This window comes from Staurois parvus, unplaced genomic scaffold (genome assembly GCF_062004578.1).
Source record: "Staurois parvus isolate SC_StPar_1 unplaced genomic scaffold, SC_StPar_1.0 ptg000205l, whole genome shotgun sequence".
NCBI lineage: Eukaryota > Metazoa > Chordata > Amphibia > Anura > Ranidae > Staurois > Staurois parvus.
Genome location: NW_028318001.1, coordinates 4,113,823 through 4,132,385, shown reverse-complemented (window position 1 = coordinate 4,132,385; position 18,563 = coordinate 4,113,823). Strand labels below are relative to the sequence as shown.

Below are 18,563 nucleotides of genomic sequence, written 5' to 3'. Positions count from 1 at the left end.
ATTTTAACAATATAGTCACAACAAAAAGAAAACACTAACAACAACAAAAAAAACCCACAAAGGGGTTGATTTACTACAATTGCAGAGCACAAATTCTGATGCAGCTGTGCATGGTAGTCAATCAGCTTCTAGCTTCAGCTTGTTCTATTAAGATTTGACAAAAAACCTGAAAGCTGATTGGTTTCTAAGCAGAGCTGCGCCAGATTTTGCACTCTCCAGTTTTAATAAATCAACCCCAAAAATTTTACAGTTTTACTGTACTACGCAGGCATTTTAAGATGACTATTTTGCATATAATGTATTACAGTATTATAAGAAAAGAGACGTTATTTTTTTAATCCCCAAATTCCCCATATTCTTATGCATATTCTTGTGTTATTTAAGCATACAATCCAGATTCCCTAAAACTCTTTCTTTTTTCAGACCCTTTTTCCTGAGAACTCTTAGCAAAGTTATCTCATTTTTGCTACAAACTGTAACCTATAATTTAGCCTCGCCTCTAGTCCCTTTTTTTTAACATCAGTTGGTTTGCTGATTGAAGGAAACAGAAGATGTCCTTTTTGACTCTTTACTAAGAGTCATCTTAAATGTTGTACTGAAAGAAAACAAAATTGTCATTTTTGTCAAATCAGCTATAATATGTCTTACCTTGCATTAAACTGATTTAAAATCACTACATTTGGAGCTGAACATTATTGGTTTTTCACCTTTTTACCTGAATGCACATCCCAAGTCCAATCAACATATCCTATTGCAAACCACAAGTGAATAGTCAGTGTTCTAAAGATGTCAATGTTCCAACTTGCATTGCCATTCTCCCTTTCCTGTGTTCACTGATTAAATCAGCCCATATACAATAAGCAAAGCCAAAGTTTGCAATAACTTTTTTTTAGCTAAAATTCATGGTATATGTGTGTGTTTGATATATGGTTCAAGATTCTACCACATGCATGTATGGACAGATTTCACAGTGTGCAATAGTTGTTTATTTCATACACCTTATATGTACTTTTCTAAGTGGATCTCAGCTGTGTTGTCTTAACTCAGAGTCCCAGGGGAAGAAATAGACAGCAGATGGGATTAGGGGAAAGGGCTGAATGCATATGACAGCAAGCGGTTCCTTTAGACTGGATAGAAGCTGTGAGCATTAGGAAGCGACTCTTCCCCCTGAGAACAAACTTGCTACTGAAGAAAGTTGAAAACAAGTCCTTTGAGAAACACTATTAAAATAGTAAAAAAAGTATTGTGCAGATGATGTGCTGCTGTGTGTTTATTTGGATGCTAATTAGTTTGCTTCAGGGACCTGGGCAGCAGACCACTACTCCCCAATGTGTTTTAGGTGAAAAGAAAAGAAATTAAATACGTTGTCTTTAAAAACACATTAAAATCAAAATATCTGCATTAAAGAATTCTGAGAAGGGAAGCCCTGTCATTATAAAGTCTATTTATATGTCGATTCTTATATTAATAAAATATTTTTGGAAAATAAAGTCTATTTATAAGGGGTAAATATTTTCCATTTTAGCCAATTTAAAGAGACAACTTGCTCATTCATCTTCTCTATACTTTGAAAAATAATACTCTTATCAAGCCTTCACTCTATGAGCTCCATAAGACAGTAAAGTCAGTACTTCTCTTCATACTCCATAGCAAAATAATGCAAGGCAATAGGATGCCCCAAATAATTTCACAAAAGTGACAATAAAGGGTTGTTAGGTTTGGGAGTTAAAGTTTATGTTATATGAGTTTATGAGTCCCTTGCTCTGAAATAAAAGCGGGATATCCATTTGGGTTGTTTTAGTAAAACTAGTGCAGATTTATTAAATCTGGTGCATTTGTGCATTGTAGCCAATCAGCTTCTAACCAGCTTGTTCAATTAAGCTTTGACAAAAAAAAACCTGGAAGCTGATTTCTATGCAGAGCTGCACCAGATTTTGCACTCTTCCGTTTTAGTAAATCATCCCCATTGCATCCTAAGTACACACTCCAGATGTCAGCAAGGAATGGGGTCAATGGCCCATTTTACTAGTACACTTTGCACATCAGCCTACTGAAGACTGAAGGTTGTTGGCCTAATGTTAGCCTATACTGGATTTGCCAATATTTCATTGAAGATTTTGCTCATATACACTAAATCTTAACATTTTTAATCACATGTTTCCATTTATTTAAAACCAGCATACTTTTTAACATTTTCTACATTTCATTTAAACAGCACAGATCAAACTTTGATACACTGGAAAAAAGCAAAGTTCAATTTAGAAGTAAAATCAAGGCAATTATTTCAATAAAGTTATCTAGGCAGGTATAGATTGAAATAAAAAAATCTTAAATAAGGAAACCACATAGACCTTATAGTAATATTTGTTAAGACATTTATTATATGGAAACAGACTGTTTATGTGAGGTCACTCTAATTTTTCTTCACAAGTGAAAACTACTCATATCACAAATGCTTGAGGTGATTGTATCCATATGTCTATGGATGTCTATGAAAACAATTGAGTACTGTCAATGATACTTTTTTATTTGCACTAACATCCAAATTTTCAGGACAACCTTTTGGGGTGTACCCTCTTCTTCAAGGCCTAAGCAGTGCTGGGGGGTACACCGCAAAATCTCATCTTGAAAATGTAAATGTTAGTGCAAATAAAAAAGTATCATTGACAGTACTCAATTGTTTTCATACCATAAGAAATGTACCATTTGTTCTAATTAGTGGATTTTAAATAAATTGTACTGACTTGCATTTGCTGAACTTCCTATGTAACGGATACTGTGTTATTAACCGCTTCCCCGCCACCCTATAGCAGAAATACTGCTATAGGGTAGCAGGGCTGCGCAAAATAATGTATACAAATGTGATTTGCACTTCTGGGTAGGGGGCATGAGTGCGCCACCCTGCCTGTGCTGCCATTGGTGGCTACAGGTGTTGATCACCAGGCCCTGGCCAGAGATTCCCCACCGGCACCCAGCGATCACCGATCAACAGTGACAGGGGAGAGACCTGTGTGTAAACAACACAGGTCTCTCTCCTGCCAGCAACAACATGCTGCTGTGTATTTCTCTGCACAGCAGCATGTTTCCCTAGTAAAACACACACTATACACACACAGTAAAACAGCACACAGTTAACCCTTTGATTGCCCCAGATGTTAACCCCTTCTTGCCCAGTGTCATTAGTGCAGTATCAGTGCTTTTTATTAGCACTGATCACTGTATTAGTGTCATTGGGTTGTCAGTGGCAGTTAGTCAGTAACCACCCAGTGTCAGAATGCCCATCGCAGTCCCGCAGTCTCGCTATAAGTTGCTGACTGCCGTTATTATATATATAAAATATATATAAAAAATGTTATTATAGTATAAAAAAATAAATAAATATTCCAGTATATATACCGCCATTTGTAGACACTATAACATTCATGTAAACCAATTTATTTACATGTATTGTGATTTTTTTTTAGCAAAGACATGTAGCAGAATACATTTTGGCCTAAATTTATGACAAAATTAGATTTTTTAAAGTTATTTACTGGATATATTTTATAGCAAAAAGTAAAAAATATATATATTTTTTAAATTGTCAGTCTTTTTTTGTTTATAGCACAAAAAATAAAAAACGCACAGATGATCAAATACCATAGAAAGAAAACTCTGTGGGAAAAAGGGGCATCTATGCTGATATGTCAGTTAGTAAGTTAGTAATGCGAGAGGAGACTGAAGGAGTGAGGAGTAGAGAGATAGATTTGGGTGTCATCGGCATAGAGATGGTATTTGAAGCCATGGGAGTTTTTATCTGGTGATCAAGAGAGGAGATGTAGATAGAGAAGAAAAGGGGTCTAAGAACAGAGCCTTAGTGGACCCCTACAGAAAGAGGAAGAGGAGAGGAGAAGAGAAGAGAGATAATAGGCAACATTGAAGGAGCACTGTGACAGGTAGGAGGAGAACCAGGATAGAGCTGAATCTCGGGGACCAATGCAGTGAAGTTTATTTAGAAGGTCAACAGTATCAAAGGCCACAGAGAGGTCTAGTAGTTGGAATATGAAGCAGTGGCCATTGGTTTTAGCAGTTAGTAAACTGTTAGTGAGTTTTAGTAGGGCAGTTTCTGTAGAGTGCTGCGAGCAACAGTCAGACTGTAAAGGGTCAAAAAGGTTGTTCTTAGTGAGTAGGAGCTAAGACAGTTGTAGACTAAGGGTTCTAAAAGTTTAAAGGTGAATGAGAGCAGGGATATGGATCTTAAGTTGTTCTTGTTGGTGGGGTCCAGTGAGAGCTGTTTCAGTATGGGAGAGTTCTGTCCATGGTTTAGGGGGGAGGGGAAGGTGCCAGTAGATAGGGAGAGATTGAAGATGTGAGTGAGAGAGCATAGGATAGAAGAAGAGGGTGACCATAGTAGTTGTGAGGGAACATGATCCAGGGGACAATTAGTTAGATGGGCATCTGAGAACAGTTTGGTAACCTTTTTAGTAGTAGCTGGGTCAAAAGAGGAAAGTGTTGACCAGGGGCGGACTGACAAATCATGGGTCCCCTGGGCAATAGGGGATCATGGGGCCCCTGTGTCCTTGCCAGAACTCAAAAAAGCCTATGAAAAAGATACCAGGGGCATCTCATGGGGCCCCCTACTGACCCCCGGCCATCGGGCAGTGCCCGAGTTTACAAATGGTCAGTCCGCCCCTGGTGTTGACTGTGCTGTACATGGCATGTTAAGTGAGGAAGATATCTGTATAGTGAATGTGTCCTCACGTATTGCATCAATCTTGTCTTTGAAGTGATTGGTAATCTCTTGGGCAGTGAGTTAGTGGGTAAAGGAGGTGGGGGACAAAGATGTCAGAGTTAAAGGTAGCAAATGAGGACTGAATGACAAGGTATTAATCAGAAAGACAAAGTAGGCTTGTTTAACAGCATGGACGGAAGAGTGGTATTTTATGAGGGCAGATGTATATAGAGTGAAATCCTGCAGGGATTTGGTTTTGCACCACAGTTGTTCAAGAGCACGGCAATATCTCTTGAGATTACTGGCATTGTCAGTTTGTCAGGGTTGTAATGGTTGGGGCCTGATTCTTTATGTAGTTAGAGTTGCAAGTGCATCCAGTGAGGATGAGAGTGAACTGTTGTAGACAGAGGTGGCCAGGTTAGGACAGGAAAGGGGAGAGATTTTGTCATAGATGTGATCAGTAGCAGAATAGAGAAGTGAAGGGTTAAAGTGCAAAGTTTTCTACAAGTAATCGTTTGCTGCTTGGAGGGTTGAAGACAAGGATACTGTGAAAGTGATGAGGTTGGGATCAGAAAGAGGAAAGGGGGTGTAGGTAAGGTTGCCAGGAGTGCAGAGATGGGAGAATACAAGATCAAGGGTATTACCATTGGAGTGAGTGGAAGTGTGTGTCCATTGTGTTCGGCCACAAGATGAGGTTAAATTGAGAAGTTGAGCAGTAGCCAGGCTGTTAACATTGGGTATTTCAGAGGAGAGAAAGTAGGGTAGCCAGGCAGAGAAGTCATCAAAAAAGCGTTACACTGGTCCAGAAGGCCGATAAATCACTGCAATCCCTAGAGAAATTGGAGAAAACAGACGAATACAGTGTTTCTCGAAAGAAGGGAGAGATGGGGGGGACTCCTTTCCATCCACTCGGTCAGGGTGAGTGAGTCCACAGGAGGCCACCATGCAAGAGAGCAGCAGAAGTCGAGTCAGAATCTTTAAGCCAAGTTTCAGTTATGGCAAGTATGTTAAAGCAATGGGAGTTAAAAAGGTCATGCACATATGTGAGCTTGTTACACACTGACCTCGCATTCCAGAGGGTAATTAGATTGGGGGCTGGTTTTTGGGAGCGGGGGGCAGAAAATACATTGAGTAGATTGCGGCTGTTGCCAGAGGAGGAAGAGTGCTGAATATGGGGTTTGCAGTTAGAAACTGGTGGGCCAGGATTGGGGAAATGTTCCCAGAGAGTAAGAGAAGAAGGAGGATGAGGAAAGTAAGATGGGAGTGGGATATATATGAGTGCACATATCTTACTGCACTGATGTTTGTGTTAGCATGTAGCTTCAGTATTTGAAAGAGGTGATTGATGCAGTAAAAGGGAAAGGGTTGGAGTGAGTGTGATATGTATAAGCTGTGGGTTGGAGATGAGGGTAAAGTTAGGATAATTTAGGATAATAAATCACAGCCCCGTCTTACACTGTGTTCTTAACCACTCCCAATACATGCTTATTATGAACATTTGATGCCGTTAGAAAATCTGTAAGCAAGTGTAAAACTTTCAGTTAAATCCACATGTGCAAAATAATTGTTAAAAAAATATTTACAGTATTTTCAGTGGTGCCGTGTCTAATCCTTTTTTTATCAAATTTCCATCAGCTAAAATTACATAACAAGCAGGTATTGAGATTTTTTTTTATGGCAAAAGGGGGCAGAACAGATGTAACTAACATGATCCATATAAGCAAATGAGTAGACGATGAAGTCAGCTGTCTCTGCCAGAGCACCGGTGAAAAAACCACATTATAACACTGGGAGGTAGTAGCACCTACTTTCATGTGTTTAGATGTAACTAACACAGCTTTGTACTGTATATGCATTCTCCTATACACAGATATCAAGGGGGGGGGGGGAGTGATTAAACAGTACATAAAAGGTCAGACAGAAGCTCAGTTGAAACTCCCTACAGAAAATTTACACCCCAAGAGAATGTAAATCTCAGTCTTTAGTTTATTCAGTCAGACTGTGGGGGGTCAATGGAGAAAAGTACTGGCTGGCTGGACAGACAGAAAGAAACTATTTTACAGCTGGGGCGTTACCATAGTGATCACTCACTTGTGCATAACTACACAAAAAGTACAAAATTGTCTATTTTTATTGACTACAGGTACTTATATAGCATCTTCAATTTATACAGCACTTTAAATATATATTGTACATTCACACCAGTTCCTGCCCTCAAGGAGCTTACAATCTAAGGTCCCTAACTCACATTCATATAGTGTATGTACAAGGGCAAATTTGGAGTGTGTCTTTGGAGTGTGGGAAGAAACCCACGCAGTCACAGGGAGAACATACACACTCCACACAGATAGTGTCGTGGTTGGGAATCAAACTGTTGACTCCAGTGCTGCTATGTGGGGCCCCTTAGCCACTGTGCTGCACATTTAAATAATATGTTCCTAAAACTCCTACTGTACATATGTTTCATAGTACATACTAAGGCTTATTTGAGTTTCACAAACCTTTTCATTGTAGCTAGCAAAAAGTCAATAATTTTGTTTTTTTTATCAGTTTTCTTTTTATATATATAGCGCAAAAAATAAAAACCGCACAGGCAATCAAGTACCACTAAAAGAAAGCTCTGTTCATGGGAAAAAAAGAACATAAATTTAATTTGGGTGCAGCGTTGCATGACCGTGCAATTGTCAAAGTAAAGCAGTGCTGTAACACAAAAAAATGGCCTGGTCAGGAAGGAGGGTAAATCCTCTGGAAGGCAAGTGGATAAAAGAAAGAAAAGTAAATTCTATATACTGTTGCATGGGCTAACCCCTACAAAACATTACTCAGTATGGTACATGAATAGATTTCTATCAAACATAATCACTCATTTTCTAATGCATATATTATGACAGTCAGACTGAAATCTACATGCCTTATACAAAGTATGTGCACTACAGAAGTTGAAAAAATGTTTAATATATTTTTTGCTGTCTTATAGGATATTTGTTTAGGCTGTAAAATTTGGATCATTTGAATAATTTATTTTCCTGGTGTGAGATTAGGATCCTTAACTATCCAAGACACTGTACATTCAAGGGAATTCAATAAAGTGCTACCAACAGTTTTCTGGTGCTATGGCCTTTTAGAAAGGCCTGTGTCAGATCAAAAAAGTCTACTGCCTCTTTTGGTAACTTTACCGACATGTGCAGCAGATTCAGGTAGTTCCTAATAATAATTAAAGTGGTTCTAAAGGTCTGAGTTTTTTTTTCTTAACCGCTTTACTACCGTGCACCTGGTGGTAGTGGTAAAAGGCCAATCACAACAGCCTTTTGCCACGTGATCACCTGTGTCCAATCACAGCTGACCACTATGTAAATATACTTTCCGGTTATTGGCAGTACTTTACTCACGCTGTCACAGCTTGAGAGAAGTACTGCCGGAAATCGGCAACTGTCACAGCAGACATCTGCACTGATAATCAGGGCACTGAATATCAGTGCAGCCCCAAAAGTGCCCAACAGTGCTGTCCATCAGTGACCACCAGTGTTGCTCATCAGTGCCCCACACTGCTGCTCATCAGTGCCCAGCAGTGCTGCCCATTATGCTGCCCAACAGTGCTGCCCATCAGTTCCCAACAGTGCTGCTCATCAGTGCCGCCAATCTGTGCCCATCAGTGCCGAGACAATAGTTTCTCTCAGGTTCTCTCTCACCTTGTATCTGACAGTCAGAGGGCAGATTCTATAGCCAATAGTATCTGCCCACTGCCTGCTGTCAGTCACAAGAAGAGCAGACCTGATGTTGAACTATTTCTGTAAATCCTTTTGGGCTCTGCCCCTCTGGGTAAAAAACTCCTTGGTATTGCACTGCCTGGCAGGCACTGCAATGGAGAGGAAGCACATTTGCACTGCGGATGGAGTGTCTGTATATGCCTCCACACTTGGTGCATGCCCCAGATTCATGTACTGTCTACAACAGGTACATGAATCTGTCGCCCACACGACATTTGTCATGTGGAAGCACGTTGGAATTCTAAAGAGTGTCTTAGACACCCTTTATGAATTCCCCTGATTGATCTTGTTGTGCATAACATAACGCATAAACATTCTTCCATATTTGCTTGAGAGTAAATGCACTTAGTATAAATAACTTTCTCCCTTATACAAATAATTTATGTATGATAGATAGATTTATAGATAGATAGATAGATAGATAGATAGATAGATAGATAGATAGACAGACAGACAGACAGATGGATAGAAAAAGAAAAAGAACAGAAATGGTACACAACTTATAAATATGGTGAAACTTCGAATAGAGTTTTGGCATGTTGAACAAAGTATATCTCTCCATATTGTGAATTTATCTCTGTCCATAGACCTATAATTTCTATCTGTTGCCTCATTCCTCTGCACTCTGCATGAGTCACTTCTGACAGGTTTACTGACACCAAGAGGTAAAAAGGTGACAGAGGAGGGATCTTCAGCACACTGCCTGTGACTGACAGTCTCAGCTCTGTTCCTGTGGACTGAGTTAAGTCAGGGAGGTGTCCCTTCCCTCCAGTTTGTGCTCAATGAGCTCCGCAGAGTGTAACTTCAGTTCCTCACTGCCTGCTTTCTGAAAGCTCAGGCAAACTGTATAGATTCTGCAGATAAACAGGTACAACTTTGTAGGATGATCTTTTTCATCTTTGTGTATCACCTGAAGCTAGCCACTTCACTGGATATATGTAAGGGTTTATGACCGCTTTAAAGGTGGACTCTAGACATGTATATAAAAAAAGACACATATTAATGCAGTTCTGTAATCAATAATATATTGTTAAATATAGAGTAAGCAGCAAAGTTTGACCTGGCATCATTCTACTGCAATCTCTGTATAGCAGAGCTGGAGTTTGAGAAGAAGCAGCAGCACAAGTAGCCAATCAGTTCATCTCCTAGATTGTAAGCTCCAAGGAGCAGGGCCCCCAAACCCCTCTTGTATCGCATTGTATTGTTATTGTACTGTCCCGTGTATTGTCTCCCATTGTAATGTACAGCGCTGAGTGAACTGTTGGCGCTATATAAATACTGTATAATAATTATGTGCTGACAAGGACCATGCTGATAGGAAAAATCTGAGTGACAAAGAGATGAGCTCACCGTTGTGCTGATTCTCATTTCACTGGGCAGTCACAAGCTGGGGTGAGTCCAGGCCAACCAGGGATCAAAGAAAGTGGGTTGTTGAAGGATGTGGGCCATTGAAGTGAGGATGTCTAAAGGTAGAAAAAAATAGTGTGGAGGAAATCCTGGCTTGATGGTGAATATTGCACCAAAAGTTGGTTTTATTATTTTATCTTTTAATGGGCTATTTATTATTATCTTGTATTTGCCTGGAGTTCTGCTTTAACATGCTTTTCCTAATATTATTATAAATGCAGGCAAATGTTATAGGCAAAAGAGATGATATTGGCAGAGGGATGATGCTTGGGGTGCTACAGTTTGTGTGCTCGCATGCTCCAGTGATGGAAATTCATTCCCAGTTAATACAAATTTGAACTGCTGGGAGAGAGTACTGTGTGTACTAAACCATTAGTATACTGTATGTACTATATGTCCTGTAAAATAGCAAAGAAGTGACTGACTTATTGTTTCAACAAAATGATACATTGTTTCTTTATGACACGCTGTACATATATTTTGATGCTACTGTCTCTGAACTCTTTGCATATCTGTGGCTCCCCATTGACTTGTTTGTTTCTCTGCCCTGCAATGCCTTCGTGATACACTCTAATAGAAATACTTGGCATGTGTTTGTTACCTGGGGGAATAATAGAATTATTTGCTGAAGTCGTTTGGCAAAGGAATATAAACATATGGTTTTGTTTTACATTCAGCTCTGCCAGTTGTGCAAAGTTGCTTGGAAGCTGTGCAGCGTATATGGCTTCGGAGACAATGTCCACATAAGCTGCCTATGGCCCATCCACTCACTGTCATCTATACAATGAAATACAGTTGAAATATTAAGAATCTGGTTAAAATGTCTTTTCAGAAAGCCTTTGAAGTTAAGGTCTAATTTCCTCAACAGATGGAACCTATTTGTTTTCCTACTACCTAGAAATCATTTGTTAAAATCAGTTTCATATGGTTATTCAAATAATGTCATGATAAAGATGTAGCAGTTTTTTTTTTAAAGAACATCAAAGAGTTAGTGAACTGTTTATGAGGAATATATGGTAGGATATGTCTTCTTTTGCTCTCTGTGGTGTTTAAATAATAGCTAGGACATGAATTATGAGCATTAAATGTATTAAATATTACATGAGCCTTCTGGCATGTGAACAGTATGAAATGTTTTTCCCTTACTAGCTAAGATTATCATTATTAAATATTAGCTGTTCTTTTTATTAGGAAATATTGAAATTGTCCATTAAATGAGCAAATACTTGGTAATGGAACATTTGATGAGCTCCAGGCAAAATGTAAAATCAATCTATGAACTGCTATGCTATCCAGGAAATGTGTGTTAAAATAAACTACGAAGTGTATGCTGTATAAACCCCAGTGTTATATATTGTAGTGGATCCTTGCATATGACTTTTGATATGCAACCTCCCTTCCTATCACTTACTACTTTCTCACTTTTTTGTTCACATTTTCATTATTCAGTCCATGAAATGTTGTGTCTACATGAACTTTCTAATAGATGGGTTGATTTACTAAAGACAAATAGACTTTGCACTTTGCAAGTGCAGTTGCACTAATTTTCTCCAGAGTTTAGTGAATCTTCACTTCACAAGAATACCCAGTCAAATGCAAGGTAAAATTAAAAAAACAGCATTTTTGCTTGCACATGATTGGATGATGGAAATCAGCAGAGCTTTACCGCATCCATTAAGCTCTGGAGAAAATGACTGAACTTTGCCTTCAGTAAATCAACCTCATACGTATCCATCAGGCAATATCAGATGCATATTATTTTTTGCTCATGGCAGCCAATTTGTTTCATTTAAAGCTGGACTCCAGGCAAATGTTTTTCTTCCTGCCCAGTGGAGCTGTGCCCGCACTGTACAGGTTAACTGCTCCTTTTAGTCCACGGGAGAGTACAGTGGAGATATACTTACATAACCCACTGATCCTCCCCACACAAGACTAGTCTGGCACCCCATGCTCCAGCGGTCTTGAAAATGGATGCTCCATAGACAGGAACAGTCCACCTGTGGACCATGGGGGAGCATGGTTTTCCAGAGGATCGACAAAGCAGGTGAGTATAAACTTTGTGCTCATCCCTAGAAAAAGCTAACAGTTTTCCCATGCAAAAAAAAATTTGCCCAGAGTTGGGCTTTATAGAAGAACTGAATTGGTTTCTTCCAGTTCTTCCCCCACACAAAGTTATAAATAAAGACACACTTGGTTACTCCCATGTATGTTATGTGCAGGAATGAACATATCCATCACTCACAAGTTTGACTTATCATTATAGAATAAACAAAATTTGCCAGATCACATGTAAGATTTAAAAGGTAATTCATTAGATTTTTCATCCACCTTACCAACCGTTCAGTGTCTGCTACCCCTCTCTGCCAATCCCTCCACTGGCTTCCAATCGCCCAATGAATCAAATTCAAAATACTAACAACAACTTACAAAGCCATCCACAACTCTGCCTCCAGCTACATCATGAACCTGATCTTAAAATATCAACCAAACTGCTCTCTTCGATCCTCTCAAGATCTTCTGCTCTCTAGTTTCCGTGCCACCTCCTCCCATGTTTACCTCCAGGACTTCTCCCATCCTATGGAACTCCCTACCCCAGTCTGTCTGTCTCCTAATCCATCCACCTTTAGATGATCCCTGAAGACCTTTCTCCTTAAACGGTTGCCAACCAGCCACAATACATATATTGTGGCAGGGCCACACTGCTGTGCAAAATCACGTGTATATATATATATATTGCATTTCGGGTAGGGGGATTACCCGCCGGAGCCCAGCGATTACCAGCAATCACTGACAGGGAGGATGGCTGCAGTGTTTACACTGCAGCTCTCCTCCCTGTCAGTTTGAGCACACTGATCCGGATAGCAGAGCTTAGCTTTCTGGATCAGTGTGTTACTGTGAAGAACACACCCCCTGCCCCTTAGAGAAACACAGTTAACCCTTTGATGGCCTCTCATTGTTCACCCCTTCCTCCCCAGTGCAATTAGATTAGTATAGTGTCAGTGGGTTTTTCTTGCACTGATCACTGTATTGGTGTTACTGGGGATGTCAGTGACCCCAAGTCAGTTCCCCCCCAGTGTCAGAATATCTGCCACAGCGCCGCCATAAGTCGCTGATCGCCACCATTATTAGTATAAAAAAAATAAATTCCAGTATATATACCTCCATTTGTAGACACTTTCATGTAAACCAGTTAATTTACACGTATTAGGATTTTTTGTTAGCACAGACATGTCGCAGAATACATTTTTGCTGAAATTTATGACGAAATTTGATTTTTACATTTTTTTATTGGACATGTTTTATAGCAAAAAGTCCAAAATATTGTTTTTTTTCTCAAAATTGTCAGTCTTTTTTTTATAGCGCAAAAAATGAAAAACACATAGGCGATCAAATACCATCGAAAGAAAGCTCAATTTATGGGGAAAAAAGGACGTAAATTTAATGTGGGTGCAGCTCCGCATGACTGCGCAATTACATAGTCACATACTAACAATGTAGTGACAATTGTCAGTTAAAGTAACGCAGCGTCATAACACAAACCGCTTATGTAAAGAAGCCTATCCTTTTTCTAACTAGTATATTGCCTTTTATTTCCTCCATCAGCTCATCCCCCACAGCTATTATTTTTTGTATCACTCAGCCCTTCCTTGTAGATTATAAACTCTAATGAGCAGGGCCCTCTGTTTCCGCTTGTACCAAATTGTATTGTAACTGTAATGTCTACCTTCATTTAGTAAATCGCTGTGCAAACTGTTGGCGCTATATAAATAATAATACTAATTTTTCCTTAGCTTTTGGAAGCTTGACTATGGTAACTTACAGACCAGAGCTCCCAATGCAGGAAACAATGCTCTACTCCATGCCTCTCTCATACTGTTCCTCATACCAAACTTCCTTGCAACTCTAACCCTAATATTGACATGAATCTCCCATTTAAACCTAACTCTAACTTTCACCGTAATCCCCAAACTAATCCTTCCTTTAATCCCAACCATATCACTAACTCCCCCTGTAACTCTAACATCAACCTTCCTTATAAGCCTAACACTAAAATCCCCTTTAATCCTTACACTAACCCTCCCTTAAAGGGGGGGGGGGGGTTACCCCCTTGAACACTAAGCTTTCCTTTAACCCCAGCTATATTACTTACCTTCTCTAAAAACCACCCTGATATTCGTACACAATTTTCTGCAAATGTCGTTGCCAATCCTATGGGCCCTTCAGACCTCTTCCAATTTTTTAGAACAGGGAACCCCAGAGGCGAAAAAACAAGGAAACATGGACACTGATGTACTGTGGATTCCTCATTCTACTCATCAATTTAACATGCCAAATTGAATATAATTAATCTTACATCTAGTATTCTTACACCTGATGAGGAATCTGTTTTGCAATTAGGTCTAGGTTTCTGCCCTACTCAAATTCTAATGTGATGGATATGATAAAAGATCTATACATGTTTGTCTGGAATTTAACCTTCAAATTTTTATTTGACAAATAAACAAAACAACAAAATCTAGAATAGGAGCTCTCTGAATAGACTAAACATTTTACTATGAATGAGTATAGAAACCTAAGGGATTTGATGTTGCTAGAAAAGGATGAGGAAGGAGCTACTGATGAGGGGGCTCAAACCCAAGGTGAGGCTTTTGATAACATATCTCCCCAGTCTCAACCTAAGCCATTTAAACTTAAATTTTCTGGATTTAATTACTTGCCCTGTGAAATGGGCCTTTCTTTGCCAATTGGTTAGAGATTTGAAGAAACAAAATTGGTGCAATACTCCATCTAATTTGACTCCTGCGCAGTCACAGGCACTAATATGGCTGCAGAGACAGAGAGATTTGGTAATCAAGCCAGTCGATAAAGGTGGCAATATTGTTATTATGACTCACTCTCAGTATCAAAATATGTGTCTACAAGTACTGAACAATACTCAGTGGTACAGACCTATAACATCACAATGTGCTGAAGACTTTACCAATCAATTCTGCACATTTTGTGTGAATGCTTTTCTTGATAGTCTTATTGATAAGGACGCCTTAGATTATTTGAATGTGAAATTTCCACGCATTCCAACATTGTACACCCTCCCTAAGACACGTAAAAGTCTCAAGTGTTCACCTGGCAGACCAATTGTCTCTGGCATTGGTCCTTTAACACAAAATGGTAATATATATGTTGATTCATTCTTAAAGCCATATGTCACACGATTACCTTCGTAAATAGAAAATACAGCTGATCTAATGAAAGATATGGAAGTTATTCAAATTCCACCAGGCGCCCTGCTCATGGCAGTTGATATTAAGGTGCTCTATTTCCCTATCCCCCATGAACAGGGCATCCAGATGGTTGAATCCTTCTTATAGGAGCAAGATAGAGCCACGTGGCCCCTAAATGATTTTATTCTCAATTTGTTGAGGATCACTCTTACTAGGAATTATTCACATTTATGAACCAGTATTATCTTCAAATCCAAGGTGTCGCTATGGGCACTTGTTGCGCACCCTCTTATGCGAACCTTTATTTTGGCAGTTGGGAGGGATCATTGTTTGTGAATGAGGCTTATGCGCCATACCTGTCATAAATATTATGTTGACATAGATTTATAGACAATGTTTTGATTATCTGGACAGGCTCACAACAGTCACTTTGTATGTTCATGGCCTTGCTAAACCAAAATGATGTGAATTTGCATTTTAATTTTAGTTATGATCCAAACAACATTTCATTTTTGGATCTCAAGATCTCAGTCAAAGCAGATGGTATTAACCTCTATCGCAATCCTATCACAGGTGACACTTTGTTACATGCTTCTAGTGCCCATCCTGAACCTTTAAAACTGAGTATTCAATACAGACAATATCTGCGTATTCCCAGAAATGGTACAGAGGAAGCTGATTTTGTACATTAGGCAGCTTTGTTGTGTGAGCATCTCCTGACTAGGGCATACTCACGCACAACTCTCATGAAAGCCTGTAATCGAGCGAGAAGATGTTCTAGATCATTATTCTTATATGGGCCCCCAAAACAACTCAACACAATACTGTCAAAGTAATCACTAAGTTTTCAATGCAACACACTTAATTATGATCTATTTTATCTGCTCATTGGCACCTTCTGACTGATAATTATACATTAGCCAAATATTTAAGACCCATGCCGGAGCTTGTGTTCTGATATGGAACCTCCTTAATAGACAGATTAACATTGAGCCATTATGTGAAGTCGATGGTGGAACCTTTGGATCCCTCTGATACTTACAAATGCAGCAGGTGCCCATGGATTCATGAGGATTCCCGTTTTACCTTCCCTAATGGAGAGTTTTTCACCCCATGTGCATTCACTAACTGTGAAACTCATGGGGTAGTTTACCTTATGACATGCCAGTGCAATGTTTTCTATGTGGTTAAAATCATCTGACAATTTTGTAAACGGATTGGTGATTATGTCTAATACCCAAGCAATAGGAAGATTCTAACTCCAGTTGGTAGACACATAGGCATACATCATAGATATTTCAATTTCCCATAGCCCAATTTATGCCATTAGAAGTCATCCCTGAGGATTTACAAGGGGGTGACTGGGACCCCAGTATTATACAGTATAAAACTTTATGGATTGAGAATCTCAGCATGACTTCATCAATGGGCCTTAATGAGGTCAATTCCGATAGACCTTTTTGTGACCTCAGTGATTATGGTCGTGTTGATGCTCTACATTTTCAAATTATCCTTGTCTCTTAATTTTCTATTCTGTTCTGCTGAAAATTTCTAGTTTTTGGAAAATGTGCTTCATCATGGTAGACTGTATTTGTGGTAATTGTTCACCTCAATGCTGTTTTCGATATTCGTTCTGCTGTAATATAAATTAATGATTTGTATGTTTCCCCCTTTTTTTTTGTCCCAACCATATCTATTTATCTGTCTTGATTGCTATCTTATTAATGTTTTGACTTACATGTCTTTAATGTTGGGGGTGATAGCTCCAGTTAATTGTGGTGTGGATGTGGCCATGGGTGATGTGGTGGTCTCCCCAGATGCTTGTTGAGTCTCCCTGGACATACACACACTCCCCCTTGGGGGGGGGGATAGTTTGACCATTTGTCATGCCAATGCTTTGCCTCCTTGATCTCCTTTCCGTTCCCTGTTCCTGGTTTCCAGGTGGTCGGTTCTTCTGGGTATTGCACGTGCGTGAGTGTTCGCACATGCCCATTAGGTGCAAGCGGATCAGGTGATGTCACATGGTGGCAGTGGCCCGTGTTGTAAACACCCCGGGTGGGAGGTGTATAAAGAAGGGACAATTACTGGTAATCCTTGTGATGACATGTCGGAGGGCTAATGTGAGAGTGCAGTCATACTGGTGAGCCAACTCTTGATTCTTTTTCACCACTATCCTGTTTGTATGTTCTTTTAACTATCTAGCTAATTCTTATACTCTTTTCCTAGATTATGCATGTTTGGGTTGATATCTCTCCTATGGGCAAAATAGCTAAATGGACAATAATTGAGTGAACTTTTGCTGCCCTGTTGGCTACTTCTTCTTGATGGAGAATAGGATATTAAACAACTTTATATAGCATCCAATATTTGGCTTCATTCCCTCTGACATATACATATGCTTCTAGACATTTATGTTAGTATTTGAATATCTAGGTTTATGCCACATCACAGATTTCATTCATATTGTTTCCCCCTTAGCATCGTGTTGTCTGATGGACACTTTGTATATATGCTTCCCATGCCTGCCCTGGGGTGATTTATTTGACCATCACTGGTGGGACCCTACACAGGCTTCTCCTCCCCACAATTTAGGTGAGCCAGTGCTATTCATCCTCAGCATTATTTTCTTTGCATATGGAGCGCAAATTGTATATATTATTTTGTAGTTAATTTTTGTTTAAATTCTATTGTAGATAACCTACAGGTTCATTCCTCCTGATGATGCGACAATGGTTGCAAAACATGTAGAGGGTTCTACACATATTGTTTCCCAACACCTGTCTACTTGGAAGTTATATTCCAGTGTAGAATGCATTGTAATGACATCATGGAATATAGTGTGACTCAATAGAGCCTAATAGGGTTATATTTTGCCTATTGTATTTATGTCTTTTAATATACATTGTAATAAAATGTATACTGTTATATAAAAATGTTTTTTGTACATGAATCTCATGTCTTTTGGATACCGTTAAAGTTCACAATGGGGTTTGCTTATAACTGCAATCATTGTTTCTCGGCCTTTTGGCTAAGATCAAGTGTAGTATAACTGCAATCATGACACTAATTCTTCCTGTAACACTAACATTTACACAAACCCTCCCTATAACCAATAACCTTATAACATTAGTCCACCTTCTAGCCCCAGGAATAAACTTCCTTTTAATCCCAGCCATAGCACTACCCCTCTTTGTAATCCTAGTACTAAACCACTCTACAACACTAACCCCTATACACTAACCCTACCTATAACACCAAAAATAAGACTTATCCTCCCTATAACCCCAGCCATAACACTAACCCTCTCTGAAACACTTACCCTGTCCATAACAAAAACTTTTAAACTAAGCCTCCCTATAACCGCATTCATAAGACTAACCCTCCTTAAAATCCTAACAGTAGCAATCTCTGAAACCCTAACATTAACACCCCCCCCCCAACCCCAAACACAGAACA

The 18,563-nt window shown here is 39.3% G+C and overlaps 1 protein-coding gene and 1 pseudogene across 7 annotated transcripts in view; both read left to right on the top strand.

The window, feature by feature from the left end:
- The window catches only part of ST18 (ST18 C2H2C-type zinc finger transcription factor), a 394,399-nt gene that overhangs the window by 222,181 nt on the left and 153,655 nt on the right, over positions 1–18,563 (top strand). The window contains exon 1 of one of the 7 annotated variants that reach the window (XM_089678415.1): positions 17,586–17,699. The exons of the other annotated variants lie outside the window; for them this stretch is intronic. The gene's annotated coding sequence lies outside the window, so the exon portion shown is untranslated. Of the gene's footprint in view, positions 1–17,585; positions 17,700–18,563 lie in introns of those variants that run through there. 7 annotated transcript variants of the gene reach the window in all.
- Positions 18,116–18,210, top strand: LOC149461330 (U2 spliceosomal RNA; annotated as a pseudogene).